General features: G+C 39.0%; 1 non-coding gene across 1 annotated transcript; it reads right to left on the bottom strand.

Moving 5' to 3' along the window:
* Window positions 1-304: 304 nt before the first annotated feature.
* On the bottom strand, window positions 305-377 carry TRNAT-CGU (transfer RNA threonine (anticodon CGU)). Its single transcript has one exon. It is a non-coding gene; the product is annotated as a tRNA-Thr (tRNA).
* Between the last annotated feature and the right edge of the window lie 782 nt (window positions 378-1,159).

The raw sequence follows: 1,159 nt of genomic DNA on the forward strand, positions 1-1,159 counted from the left end.
ACTGAGCTACGCCGAATTCAATCCACAACACCGGATCGAATCCTCCTCCTTCAATGTTTCCCTTTGTGGCCTGACTCCAAGTTAGGCATATATGTTGACGTATATGTCCAGTGTCAACTGTCATTATACTAGGAGCGCACTCAGCTGAGTGACTTGTTTGGCCGGGATTCCGCAGTTACGTGCACAGTAATCTGTACGAATATATGCACTGCAGCTATGAGAATATTATAGACTTATTTTATTAATTTGTCCTACAGAATAATATCTTTGATAGTGACAATTAATATTTGAGGATAAAAATTCGCTCCGACGCCGGGGATCGAACCCGGGTCCTTGGGTCTACGTACCAAGCGCTCTGACCACTGAGCTACGCCGAAAGGGAAACATTGAAGGAGGAGGATTCGGTCCGGTGCTGTGGATTGAATTCGGCGTAGCTCAGTGGTCAGAGCGCTTGGTACGTAGAACCAAAGACCCGGGTTCGATCCCCGGCGCCGGAGCGAATTTTTCTCCTCAAATATTAATTGTCAATATCACAGATATTATTCTGTAGGACAAATTAATAAAATGAATCTATAATTTTTTGTTCTGTTTGAGACGAAATGGCTGTACTCTTTCCAACTCAAATTTTGGTCACTAGTACATTTCGTCTCTTTAACCTATGATATATGACGGATATAGGAACTCCGTACCTCTCCTGAGCTTCACGATAACTATAGTTACCATTTTTCACATCTGTGAAAACCCTCTCTAAATCCTCTACAGTGTAGTTGGGTGGGGGTCTCTTTGATTACTCAAAAGTACGAAATGTAACCATAGTAAAACATGTTTTCAATTACCCCCAAGCAATTAACTATGGGGCAAATGTAAACACGTCATAATTTAATGAACTGAGGTTATGGGAGATCTCAAAACCATTGTAATAAATGTTAACTACTATACATTACTCATAAAAATAACATATTAAAAAATAGCACTGTACGTTTACTTACAATGCCAAAAATGAAGGTGAAGCAAAATTCTTTCTCAACTTTTTTTGTAGACTCTTACAAAGCATTCGTTCACAACTAAGCAGTTATTCCTATTTGGCGTCAAACTGCTTTGTAGGTTAGCCAACACGTTAATTTAAATATTCTCCGAATTAAAATTTTTATATTGAGAG

The sequence above is a fragment of the Periplaneta americana genome, chromosome 1, assembly GCF_040183065.1.
Source record: "Periplaneta americana isolate PAMFEO1 chromosome 1, P.americana_PAMFEO1_priV1, whole genome shotgun sequence".
Taxonomy (NCBI): Eukaryota; Metazoa; Arthropoda; class Insecta; order Blattodea; family Blattidae; genus Periplaneta; species Periplaneta americana.